Genomic DNA, 13,731 nt, shown 5'->3' on the forward strand with positions numbered 1-13,731 from the left:
AATAGCAAAAAATTGTAGGCAATGGTGGATAAGCCATCAAAAAACATGTTGGGAGGAAATGGCTAACACAATTTCTAAAGTCACCAAGTTGAATGAATATTTCTGGGTGTAGTTATACACGAACCAGCCATAACATTGAATACCACTGAATAGCACAGAACCTGTTATAGAGGTTGCTCATCTTTAAAGGTCTTTCTGCAAGACCTCCACATGTCGCCAGACCGGTGGAGAGAAGCATACTTTCTGTTTCACTCCACTGGTTTCCAGCTCCTTTGGTCCCCCGTTGACTCGCTCTGGTCCGTGCCGATAAACTTTTGGTTTACCAGGGTCAAGTGGCCGCTGCAGCCCATGACTGGCCACAGCAGCGATGTGTCACCCATGCATCATACGACCCAATGACGTGATGCATGAGGGACCTGTCACAGGGGTGGCCTGTCATTGGCTACCTCACAATTTACAGGACTTAATGGATCGTCTGATAATGTCTTGGTTATAATTCCAAAAGATATCTTTAGAGGTTTTGTTAGTTCCATGCTTTACAGGTTAAAACTGTTTTGGTGGCCAAAGAGGTGCCTACATAACAAGCAACTATATAACTGCATAAGGGAATAGAATGAAGGAAGCTGATAAGACCATTGTTTCAGATTGCTCTGATTCCTTATTGATTAGGTTGATGCGCCAAATACCTTCCATTAGAATGCATTACAATGAAGAGGCCCCTTCAAACTGCTGAGTGGTGGAGGTGCCAAGAGTTAGACCCCCACTGATCTGATATAACCCATTGAAACCCATTGTACTTACAATGTATAGGTTTAGTTTTAGAGCAGTTTATTCCAAGCCTAGGAACATTCGGGAGTCCCCACAGAGCTCAAGACGATCACAAGTTCATAGGCCACTTTGGCAACCTTGCCTATGGAGGGTTTTTTTTTCAGTTGAATTCCATACCAATCCCAGAGGGAAAAAAAGTGACATATCATAAGCCATATTACATAGGTATTCACCCACTTAGAAGCCTTACTTTTAGGGTAGAATTTCTCTAACACATGGCACCCAGCAAAGTATGGTAAGGCAGTACACAGAGTCCCTCTGGGTCCATAATACAGATATGCATGGTACATCACAAAGTGCCATACAGCCATCTGCCCATGTTTCTGCAAAAAGAGACTGTTAAAGGCAACATTCAGCTCTGCTACATCTGTACGGATATGGTGAGGGGATTTATCATTGTAGGTGTATTTAAGTTTTTAGACTGGAGTTGCTATACGCACCTGCGCCAAATGTATGAAAATGGTGCACAGTAATAATAAATTTGGCGCAAGTACAATGTGGTTATGCCTATTTTCAGTAAAGGTATGTCTGAGGGGTGCCTAAAATCCTACTTGGGAGTTTTTGAAACCCCTTGTTAAATTGCCTGAAATTTTCTAGCCATGTAAATAGATTGAGATGAGCGATTTGTTAAAAAATTTGATTCACCGGTTCGCCGAAGTTTTTGTGGAAAAACGGCTATTTCCTGGCTGCAGAGGGCCTTTATAGGGGTGTAGAACACTGTAACATGCATAGAGAGTCTGCTGTGGTAGTGAAATAATACTGTGAGTCAGTATGACATGCAGATGACAGGGGTCGCTGTACTTCACTTATTTGGGCAGTCACGGGGCCAAAACTGACCAAATAACTCAAGTATGAACTCAGCCTTACAGGTCGATGTTATCGTCAAGAAGACGCACACTCCTTTTACACCGTCAGCTGATTCCACATAGATGTCTACAGAACCTGTTCTATTAAACACTTATACAAGTAGAGCCCCCCGACAGAGTGGAGAGGGTGTCAGCAGTAAGTTTGTGTTGACGTCACTGATTAATTTGCCCTTCCGCTGATCCGTCAGAACAATAACCCACAAAAAACGGATCCTGTCTATGGAGCATCTGCCTTCACTCGGTCAGCATTTGCTTAATAATCCATCAGTATTGCTAATGCCAAAAAAAACAGGAATGGATCTAAAACAGAGATGACACGTGAATGGAATATTTGCATGTCTTCTGTGTTTTGTACCCACAAAATGGGACCATACACCAATTGTTGGCTGGGGGTGTCTGATGTCACTTGAGATGAAGTGGATGACCGAGCTAACCAATCAAGAACCGCAGGGTGGCTGGTCAAGAGTCGACTGCTAGATGACACCGGGATCTCAGGCCTCTCGCTGCGACTCCTGCTGCCATGCCCTCTTACTGTGCTGCAACCTTTGCCTGTGCCAGAAACATTGAAGCCTCTGCCACTGACATACTTTTAGCTGAACTAAATAAATGAAAAGCAAAATAAAACACCCCTAAAAGCGGAGAATATATTTTTCTTTTTGTACCGAAAGAGGCCACTAAAGCTTTCACCACAATTAACTGTAACAGTGAAGTGGGTATGTATTTTTCTTTCTGTACTAAAATAGGCCACTGCACGCTTTTACCACAAATAACTGCAACAGTGATGTGCGTATATATTTTTATTTCTGTACTAAAATAGGCCACTACACGCTTTTACCACAAATAACTGCAACAGTGAAGTGCGTATATATTTTTCTTTCTGAGCTGAAATAGGCCACTAAACGCTTTTACCACAAATAACTGCAACGGTGACGTGTGTGTATATTTTTCTTTTTTTACTGAAATACGCCACAAAACGCTTTCACCACATATAGCTGCAGAAGTGAACTGAGAATATACAGTACAGACCAAAAGTTTGGACACACATTCTCATTCAAAGAGTTTTCTTTATTTTCATGACTATGAAAATTGTAGATTCACACTGAAGGCATCAAAACTATGAATTAACACATGTGGAATTATTTACATAACAAGCAAGTGTGAAACAACTGAAAATATGTCATATTCTAGGTTCTTCAAAGTAGCCACCTTTTGCTTTGATTACTGCTTTGCACACTCTTGGCATTCTCTTGATGAGCTTCAAGAGGTAGTCCCCTGAAATGGTTTTCACTTCACAGGTGTGCCGTGTCAGGTTTAATAAGTGGGATTTCTTGCCTTATAAATGGGGTTGGGACCATCAGTTGCGTTGAGGAGAAGTCAGGTGGATACACAGCTGATAGTCCTACTGAATAGACTGTTAGAATTTGTATTATGGCAAGAAAAAAGCAGCTAAATAAAGAAAAACGAGTGGCCATCATTACTTTAAGAAATAAAGGTCAGTCAGTCAGCTGAAAAATTGGGAAAACTTTGAAAGTAAGGGCTATTTGACCATGAAGGAGAGTGATGGGGTGCTGCGCCAGATGACCTGGCCTCCACAGTCATCGGACCTGAACCCAATCGAGATGGTTGGGGTGAGCTGGACCGCAGAGTGAAGGCAAAAGGGCCAACAAGTGCTAAGCATCTCTGAGAACTCCTTCAAGACTGTTGGAAGACCATTTCAGGGGACAACCTCTTGAAGCTCTTCAAGAGAATGCCAAGAGTGTGCAAAGCAGTAATCAAAGCAAAAGGTGGCTACTTTGAAGAACCTAGAATATGACATATTTTCAGTTGTTTCACACTTGTTTGTTTTGTATATAATTACACATGTGTTAATTCATAGTTTTGATGCCTTCATAGTCATGAAAATAATGAAAACTCTTTGAATGAGAAGGTGTGTCCAAACTTTTGGTCTGTACTGTATGTTTCTTTTTGTAATGAAATACGCCACTAAATGCTTTCACAACATATAACTGCAGAAGTGAACTGTGTATATATTTTTCTTTTTCCACAGATATTAGCCACTGAAGGCTTTTCAACTTAGCACTTGCACCCCAAGAACAAGTTGTTTGAATGGCAGAGCTGTATAATGGCTATTTGGATCCCCAAATAATCTTTTCCTGCACTTGTAGATCGCTTTTCTAGCACTGTCCCTAGAGAGCAGTCGGATATGTTACTAATCATAATGAACATTATAATGATAATTTGCATTTGCACATGATTTATGTAGAATTTTTATTAAAATTGACATTATTTTGTCAAGCAAACTTTCTTAAAGGCTTTAGCAGAAGATGCATTGCCATTTTGCCCACCATCTCATACTAATGTGATGCTTTTCTTGGTAATGGAACTTTTTTTAATAAGGCAGTTGAACATATCTCAGCAATAAATGGTTCTCCGCTGAAGCCATCTTTTCTTCCTTTTGGAGGAAACCTAATCAATGCTATAAACGATCTGTGAATTTGTGCAAATTCAATTTCAAAAGATGTCTAATGAAAAGGAATAAGACTCTAATCTGAGAGAAATGACTTCTGTCAGATGAATGGCATGGGAGTAGCTCTCTAAACCTTCCAGAAATCAAATCCATTGCAGAGATGCCATGAATAATCTCAGAATGAATAGACACTATTGCAACAAGCAGATTATAATACCGCATATTTCCAGCATTTGCTTTCAGTGTCATCGCAGCATAAAAAAAGAAACTGGAATCCATGGGAAATATATGAGCAAACTGCCTAAAAGCTTAAAAGTAAAAGGAGTTTGGGATTACTGACATCCTCTTTGCAGTGTCAGATCCTGAATCATTCCGTAAAAATGCACATTTATTTTCTCCAGTTACAAAACAAAATAAATTCTTTATTTATCAGGTGCTCATCTTGAGATACTCACACTATATAGTCATATGAAAAAGTATCTTTTTTTTAAACCGCTTCAACCCTGGAGTGTTTACCCCCCTTTTATACCAGGCCAATTTTTCAGTTTTAGCAATGGGCCTATCTAACTGCAAATGACTACCGTACTTAATTTCTGAGCCCACCAATATTTGGCATTAGTTTTTTACAGGACACATTAGACCCTTTATTTTGTGCCATTAGATGACAGATATAAAAAAAAATTAAAACAATATTGAAGGAAAAACTGTGAAACTGATGAAAACCAATGTATATTTTGTTTTCTTATCATTTTTTTCTGTTACAAAACATTTCAAGAAAAAAGATTTTTAAAACCATCACCGTGTGTTTGTACTGCGAAAATGTCTGCTACTTGTGTAATTTATCTACTGGCTGGGCTCACCGCAAGAATTCAAAGGACTGGAGCACATTTTAGATTTTGGCGGCCTATTTTTCTGTTGTTGGTTCTATGGCACCGTACAGCCAGGACAGTTGTTGTACAGTGCCAAAACATTAGAAACTCCTTTAATGTGACTTATTTTTATTTTGACCCCCTATAGGGAAATTTGGCTTTTTTATTTGTCCAGGCCAGTTTCTCCTCAAGTGAGCTATTTTATAGACTACCTGAAAACAGAGCATCTTATCCACACCACAAGGGAGAGACATCTGAATTTTTGCCAAGGTCTCGGGTAAGTCTCTTTACTTCAATGTTAGTCAAAATCATGTGGTCCGTTGCCGGAATCCTCCATTGTATGCAATTTTGATGAGAATTGCGGTTAGCAACGGATCACATGTGCAGAATTTGCTTCCCTGGTTATGAATGCACAACAGCATTTGGGGTCTTGAGCATTTTCTGCCATTTAAGACCACTTTATTCTGTGATTTTGTTCGTATATGTATGCCTAGAGGAGGGGCAACCTCAGGTTTGAATGTGCCTTGATTATGATCTATGGGTAACATTCAGGTGCACCTGGGTAGCCTGCATCACATCAGCCCATTATAGGTGGGACTCACAGCCTCCTCCCTCCTCCATTGTATGTGTGATTTCACGCTGGAGGTAACTGGGAGCTGCTGGCTGTGTGTCGGACCTTATGCTCCTATCAGTAACTACCCATACGGCACAGGTAGATTAGCGTTAGGTCCCGTGCTACATTGAGAGACCTTGACAGGGTGAGCGGCCTCCGGTATGTTCTTGATATAAGAATATATTGGCGAACGTCTCATTTTAATATCAGTTTGAGGGTTTAGCCATATATTGTCAACTGCATTTACCATTGTAGTGCACCATTTTCACAGATTTTGCATTTCTTATGGCTTCATTCGTACATTGGGCTATCCTGTGTAGGATGTTTTTGTGGTAAATGTGGTCCGCTGCCGGCATCCTCCATTGTATGCAATTTTGCTGGGGATTGCTGTTAGCAACGGACCACATGTGCAGGATTTTCTCCCCCAGTTATAAATGCGCAACAGCATTTGGGGTCTTGAGCATTTTCTGCCATTTAAGACTACTTTATTCTGTGATTTTAGTCAAAGTCATAGCTGAAGCTATTTCATATTATTTATGTGGACGTTGGACCTAAAATGTATCTTATATTTGCTGAACTGATGGATACATTCTGTTGTTCTCTGTTATAAGCCATCAGTAGATGACTATGTTATTCAATGGGATTATTGACATGAAGTCCACTACTTCATGTCTTTGTACGTCCAGACCATTTACAAACATAACTGCGAATTCTTTTTCTAGGTATTGTTTGGTAATATTCTATATTCCATGGCATATGAATCAACTCGCCTACATTCTTTAATTTTTTCAACTCTCCTACATTCTTTCATTTTTTCATGATTACTGTCATAGGGATACTGTAGCTGTTATGTGGATGGGGCAGCACAGTAGCTCAGTGGTTAGCACTAGTCCTAGGTTTGAATCTGACCAAGGACAACATCTGCATGGAGTTTGTACGTTCTCCCCGTGTTTGCGTGGGTTTTCTCCTGGTACTTCGGTTTCCTCTCACACGCCAAAGACATATTGATAGGGAACTTAGATTGTGAGCCCTACTGGGGACAGAGTGATGCTAATGTCTGTAAAGCGCTGCAGAAAATGTCAGCACACATATATAAATAAATAAATAAATGATATAATTGGCACAGTCGATTGTTGTCACTGTTATGATGGCAGATGCTTTATGATGTCCCCATATTTCGAAATGAGGACAATGAGTACAGAAAATATGAGTAAAATGAAGGCATAATCAGATTTTAGCAATTGTCAATTTACAGCAACTTCACTCAGTTTCCTTTCATCCAGTATATAAGCTTTTTTCATAGTTTGGTGCTTGAGAAAACTTTTTAGCAAATTTGGGCACACTGAGAAAAGAGATCACCAGTGCTATATCCTAATATACTCAATTAAACTAAATTAACTGGTCAAAAGAAGTATACTACTATCATAATGTAATGTTTATGACTATATCAGAAATCTATATTATGTAATTATTATTATTTTTTTTTTTATCTTTTTATTTTCAAAAGTGTAAAAATGTACAATCTTCCATTTCGATATTACAAAACAATAGTACATCATCTCATCTAGTATTAAGTTTCCCTCTTATTTTTTAACCCCCCCGTCCCTCCCTCCGACCCCCTTTTTTCCGCGGAGCTACTGTCATTACATTGTCATTACACCTAGTGTTATCATTTCCAATTGCCCCATATCCGCAACCAGGCTGCCTTTTTCCCCGCTGTTTGGGCAAGGAAATGTTCATATTGCCTAACCCTGTTCATCCGCTCCCTCCACTCCTGATAACTGGGATATTCCGTGGTGCCCCAGTATTTAACAATTATTATTTTGGCCAGGGCAATGCTCCGAAACCAAAGTGTCTGCTCAGTTTTATTTTTATCTGTCTCTGGGAGAGTGCCCAGGATAACATATTCAATACATGCTTCATATTTCATAGGGGAACTGTCCCGTAGTTTCCGGAATATTTTAATCCAATAATCCTTTATCCCTGGGCATTCCCACAGCAAGTGTTTATAATCTCCTCTGTCTTTACTACATTTATAACAATTCTGTTTTCTGTCGTTGTAAATGGTATGCAATAATGCCGGAGTATAATAGAGACGGTGTATGATTTTCAAAAGAATCCATGCATGGGCGGGGGAGACCGTCGATCTTTTAATATTTCTGTAAACGATATTCCACGGAATGGGTTCCCCATTTTGCAGATCCTTTTCCCATTTAACCTCACCTCTAAATGTGATTGTTTTAGTGTATTCATATCTTAACTTTGCATAGATGTGCGATATAGAAGTGTTGAAAGTCATATCTTGACAAGAATCAAAAAAAGTGTTCCGTACAATATTTAAATAATTCTTATTCTCCGTGTAGTGTATAGCGTGTCGTAATTGTTCATATCGAAATTTATCAATAAATCCTAATGTAATGTCTGGTAGGATTTCGTTAAGGGGCTTAATCTGTCCTTTATGAAAAACCTGTGCAATTAAATATATCCCATATTTTTCCCAATATTTCACGTCACCCAATTGCATAACTTGTGGAAGGTGTACATTCCCCCATAATGGGGTATACTGGACTGCTTGGGATACTCCAACCATAAATCTAACTTGTTGCCAAATGTACCCAAGCATTCTACCGAACGGGTTCATTATTATTCTCTTCTCCATAATGCCAGCTTCAAGAATATGAAAAAGATCCTCCCAGGGTCTACAGTACTTCCCAAAAATAGGCCGAATGCATTTATTCTTTTGATTCCTCACACACCATCTCAGTTGGGCAGCTATATAGTATCCTTTAAGAAAAGGGATAGAGATTCCACCCTCTTCTTTATACAAATATTGTATCTTAATTCTAACTCGTTTGCGCCCCCATATTAGTTCATTGAAGAGGGTCTCTAACTTATTAAAGAACTTATCTTCTATCGTTATTGGACTAGCATTAAATATATATAATAACATTGGTAGTAGCGACATTTTTATAAGTGCTATACGGTTGATTTGTGACAAGGGGAGTTTTAGCCATGTTCTAATTTTTTCCTTAACTCTATCTATTATTGGAAGTATATTTAGTTTCATATAATGTTCCAGTTTGGTCCCTATCTGGATACCTAGATATAATAAGGAGTCTACTGGGGTCAATATGCTAACCTAAAATTTATGATCGGGCGGGACCGGACGTCTTAATGGGAGAAATTTTGATTTTTCCCAGTTTATCTCATATCCAGATAGGGATCCAAATTTGTCCAGGCTATCCATAACCCTGGGCAAATTCATATATCCTCTCCCCAGGAACAATAACGTGTCGTCCGCATAGAGACTTATTTTGTCCGCCTCTCCCTCGCACCCAAAACCCGGTATTTCCCTATCTGCTCTGATTTTACATGCCATTGGCTCCAGGAACAACGAGAAGAGCAAGGGGGAGAGGGGACATCCCTGGAGTGTTCCTCGGGTCAGAGGGAAGGGGACAGAGTATTCACCATTGATTCGGACCCTGGATACCGGACTTTGATACAGAATACGAACCCATCTGGAAAAATATTCGCCTATTTTAACCCGAGACATTACTCTCCAGAGGAAGGGCCACTCCACCCTGTCGAAGGTCTTGGCGGCGTCCAAAGACAGGATGGAGCAGTCCTCCCCATCCCCCATCTGGACGTTCAGGAAGGCCCTCCTTACGTTATCCTGTATATTCCTTTTGGGAATGAACCCGGTTTGGTCTGCATGGACGACTTTATGGATAACTGTTTTTAATCTATTAGCTAACAGTTTGGCAAGAATTTTGTAATCTGTGTTCAACAGAGAGATGGGGCGATAAGATGTAACTGACAGCGGGTCTTGCCCTTTTTTGGGGATTAGTGTGATGGTTGCTTCCATCCATGAGGGGGGTAGGGAACCTATTATCCATTATTGGTTTAGTACCTCCAACATTAGGGGGAAAATAATTCCCTCGTGTTTTCGGTATAGTTCAAATGGAAAACCGTCCACCCCTGGGGATGTATTACCCTTAATAGATTGCAACGTAATTTGTAGCTCGGTCAGTTGGATAGGTCTATTCAACCAGTCAATATCTTGTTGGTCAAATTCAGGGATCTTAATATTGTCTAGATATTGATCTATTTTTCCTCCCTGATTTTTAGACCCAGCTTGATATAGCGTCGAGAAATATCGGGTAAATTCCCTTAAAATATCATCAGGGTCCCGTAGAATGTTTCCTGCCTCTGTCCTAATTCCGACAATGTTATTGCTGCCCCTTTGATTTTTTACCATCATGGATAACAGTCTGCTTGGTTTGCCGGACTTGCTAAAGGTTCTCAACCCTGAAAAGAACATTTTATTCTGTGCTTTTTTATATAGATATTGTTTATATTCATCTTGCACTTTTTTAAGTTGAAGTTGTTTTTCTGGGGTGTTTACATAGGTGATCTCGTTCATTATCTGGCCGAGCAAACCTTCTATTTCTTTTTGGGTTTGAGCAAAGGCGTTTTTCTGTTTTCTGATTCGTTGTGAATATATACCCCGAAGGTATGCCTTAAGCGAGTCCCAAACCATATGGATGTGTGTTGAGTTAACGTTATCGCTCCAAAAGAGCTTTATTTCATCATTAATCTTATCCAAATCCCTTATTAATGTCATCCAATGGGGATTAAGTTCAAAAATCCTATTTTGGTTTGGTTTAGTGTGGCTATCCAATATTACCATAACCGGGCTGTGGTCGGAAACACCATGACGTTCATAATTCATTTTTTTAACCCTATTCATAAGCCCGGGGCTGGCGAGGGCCAGATCAACTCGCGACATGGATCTGTATGTCTTACTAAAGCATGAGTATACTTGCTTATTTCCATAAAGAGATCGCCATATGTCAACCAAAGCCATTTCTTTACACATTCTGAATAGCAAGGTACTTGAACCAGGATTTAATTCATAATTGGTTATAGTAGAGATCCTATCTTTTTTAATGTCCATGACCGAGTTGAAGTCGCCCATCACCAGCATCGGGCATTCCTCTCGTGCTGAAATATAATCCATCAATCTACATAGTACCATTGTCGTGAAAGGGGGTGGAATATATATAAAAGCGATGATTCTCCTTTGCCCCTGCCAATAACATTGAAGAAAAATGTACCAACCCTCTTGATCAATTAGCTGTTCTATTGGTTCATAATCTACCTGTCTATGAACATAAACACTAATTCCCCTAGAATATGTGGAATAGCAAGAGTGGTATTCGTGAGAGGCCCATCTCCTTCCGCCGAGAGCCGCCACTTTTCACCTGTAAGGTGTGTTTCTAGCAGGGCCACTATTGCTGGTAAATGTCTAGAGACCAAATCAAACACTACGCACCTCTTAATTTTATCCGCAAAACTGCGGATATTCCATGTCAATATTCTTGACATTTATTTATTTATTTTTTTAATTGGTCCCCCCTAACTATAAGGCAGCACTGGGCGGAAGGGCAGGGGCACTCCAAACGAGCACCCTCGATACCTCGACAGTTCCCCGCGGAAAAAAGTACCCCCTCCCACCTCCCCAAGCCCCACACCCATTCTGACCTACGAGTCGCAAACTGTGGCTCATAGGACTCTAACAATAGACTATCCCCCCCCCCTCCCCCCCGCCGTCGACCCCCCAGCTCCCCCTCAATGCACCACAGGCCTATTATTTAATGCCCTTAGAGTCCATCCAATCAGCTGCATCACTTCGGTTGGAGAAGAATTGAACGGTTTCTTTGTAGATGACCCGTAGTTTCGCGGGATACATCATGGAATATTTTAGTTGGGCTTGTATCAATCTCTTTTTTGCATCCTTATATTCTCTTCTTTTATCTTGCGTAACTTTAGAAAAGTCCGGGTATATCTCTATACTAGCATCGTTGTATTTCACCATTTGTATCTCTCTTTTCCACCTAAGGATATAGTCCCGATCTCTTGAGGAAGTCATTTTAATTAATAATGGCCTTGGTGCTGACCCTGGTGGAAGTTTTCTTATTGGAATGCAGTGTGCTCTCTCCACTATAAGTGTTACAGCTGCCTCTGCAGTTGTTACATTATTTAACAGCCATTTTTGGATGAAGCCCCTGGGGTCGTCTTTTTCTGCTCCTTCCGGAAAGCCCACTAATTTGAGATTTTCTCTCCGGGATCTGTCCTCCAGATCCGCCATTTTTTCCTTTAGTGCCTTATTATCACTTTCTACTGTTTCTATCCTTTTTTTAATCTGACTGGATTCATTTTGCAGCTCTATAGTCAGAATTACGTACTCTTTGACACGTTGCCTCATTTTGTTTAGGTCGTCTCGGATTACTGAGATATCAGTCTGCACTGCTGCCACCGTCGTCAAGGTGCTTAATGATTGATTAGTTGTTCTGACTGCCTCCAATATATATTATGTAATTATTGATTTTCACATTCATGGTATGCCTACAGGAGGCTTTCAATCACATAGAAAATCCCCTAAAAAATTGTGGTGGCCTTTATGGGCATTTCCCTTTCCCTTGCATTGAAATAGCAATTGGAGGACACTAGTTCGCTAATAATCAGTTCTCAAGCTCAGTGATTAGATGGACAAGGACTTGTCTTCACACATGGTTTCCCATCAGCAGTAGTGATGCCCAAGTAAACTCTTACTCTTGTCTGTCTTGCTTCAGATTATTATTACACGTACATAAAATATTGCTGCACTTGTTTCAATGAACCAAACTATGATTTAAAAGATCAAAAGAAAATACAGTGTATAATATGTTCTTCTGTGCAAGTGAAATTATCCATATTCAGTTCTGAGCATTTATATCTCTTATAGATTTATTTCCCAGACCCTAGTATACCATCAACAGAACTTTAATAGTTGTAAAATAATATGGTCTTAAGTCATTTTGGCTGTATTAGAGTCACAATGTCTGTCCTCCTAGAATTTTACTGATGTCTGCAGACTCGACTATGTGCCATAATTATTACGTCTGTGTATTACTTTTCTCCTGGTCGATAAAGTACTTAGAACCTGTCATTTGAAACCACCCAGACAACGAGGTGAACTCCATTAGCCATTCTAAAGGTCAATTTACTTTACAAAGTCAACCTTGATACTTTCACGTATGCGTTTAAACTATCCAGTAGAAGAACAGTCTGCTGGAGTTCATAGCCAGATAGGGCAGAAGCACTCAGACTTAGATGACTATATTAGGACCTGGTAGGGATCCAGCCTGTTTCTGGGATTCGGGTGGAGAAAAAAAACGGTGCTTGGACTGGTATTTGTCTGGTTGAATCTCATGCCAGAAATCGGATGGATCCCCACCGGGTCCTATTATAGTCAATGGGCTCTGGCGATGAACGTCAGTATCAGGCTATGCTGGATACTGTGAAATCCAGCAGGCTATTTCTCTACTGGATAGTTTAAAGGATAACTGTCATATTTTTATTTAATTTATTAGAGCTAGGCATGTATACCTGAGTTAGTCTGTCAATGATTGCCGAAAGATCTGTAATTACCTTATAATAACAGCCTTCATTAATGTCTCTTGTCCCTTTCCACTGCTCCCTTTAAGGACCGTTGCTATGGCTCATCTGTCTCCGGCTAGGAAGACAGAGGGGCGGTCCTTCCCACTGCATGCCTGCATTAGGCTTCAGAGTGAGGAGGCGTGTCTCTCAGTAATCCAATCTGATTGGCTGGCAGGAAACTGCTGGCTACATCAAGTTTGTATGTGACCTGACAGAATGCAGTTTTGGCCTCAGAGAACTGGCAGAGGAGCCATCTTGAGAAGATCCTCATAATGTAGGATTCAAAACAGCTGTAACTAAGGGGGAAACTCAAGGAAAACACTCGTAAGTGGAGAAACTAAAGATTGCTTTATGCATAATGCTGCTGCAGCAGTAACATATGCTAAAATAGATTTTCTGATGAAAATATGACAGTTATCCTTTAAATGCATGTGTGAAAGTAGCCATACAGGGTAAAGCATAAAAGCTGTGATTGGGGAGAAATTACTAAGTATTCAGGAAAGAAAGGTCTTGGTAAAAGAGATGACCCAATGGTCACTCTGGTTGAACTCCAAAGATTCTGTTTGCAGATGGGTGAAACTTCCAGAAGATCAACCATCACTGCAG

General features: G+C 40.2%; 1 protein-coding gene across 2 annotated transcripts in view; it reads right to left on the reverse strand.

Moving 5' to 3' along the window:
- Positions 1-13,731, reverse strand: part of RALYL (RALY RNA binding protein like) — a 711,743-nt gene that overhangs the window by 28,637 nt on the left and 669,375 nt on the right. The gene's annotated exons all lie outside the window — the stretch shown is intronic.

Source organism: Bufo bufo, chromosome 5, assembly GCF_905171765.1.
Source record: "Bufo bufo chromosome 5, aBufBuf1.1, whole genome shotgun sequence".
In the NCBI taxonomy this organism is placed as follows: Eukaryota; Metazoa; Chordata; class Amphibia; order Anura; family Bufonidae; genus Bufo; species Bufo bufo.